Source organism: Vombatus ursinus, unplaced genomic scaffold (assembly GCF_900497805.2).
Source record: "Vombatus ursinus unplaced genomic scaffold, bare-nosed wombat genome assembly UNPS02015411.1, whole genome shotgun sequence".
NCBI lineage: Eukaryota > Metazoa > Chordata > Mammalia > Diprotodontia > Vombatidae > Vombatus > Vombatus ursinus.
This window is the reverse complement of record NW_020955189.1, coordinates 47,447-47,752: the sequence shown is the minus strand read 5'-3', so window position 1 is coordinate 47,752 and position 306 is coordinate 47,447. Positions and strand designations below refer to the sequence as shown.

The 306-nt window shown below is 62.7% G+C and overlaps 1 protein-coding gene across 1 annotated transcript in view; it reads right to left on the bottom strand.

Annotated features, from left to right (window-relative positions):
• LOC114032264 (zinc finger protein OZF-like) overlaps positions 1-306 on the bottom strand; it is a 15,151-nt gene that overhangs the window by 14,128 nt on the left and 717 nt on the right. The window lies entirely within an intron of this gene.

Here is a 306-nt window from a genome sequence, read left to right as displayed (position 1 = left end):
CAGTCAATGGAAGACCATCCGTGAGAAAGCGCTAACAGCGAGGAGGAGGAGGAGTGCCTCGTCTCCTAGCTGGGGGAGGTGAGGATGGAGGTGAGGGGGGAGGTGAGGATGGAGGTGAGGTCGGAGGTGAGGACGGAGTCTAGGGGAGACCATCCGTGAGAAAGCGCTAACAAGCGAGGAGGAGTGTCTCGTCTCCTAGCTGGGGGCGGTGAGCACGGAGGAGGCCAGTGTCCCTGGATGGCCGCGGGCGGGGTGGGGGAGGAGGGGGCAGGCGACCAGGGTCTTCTAAATGTCAAAAAGGGCATC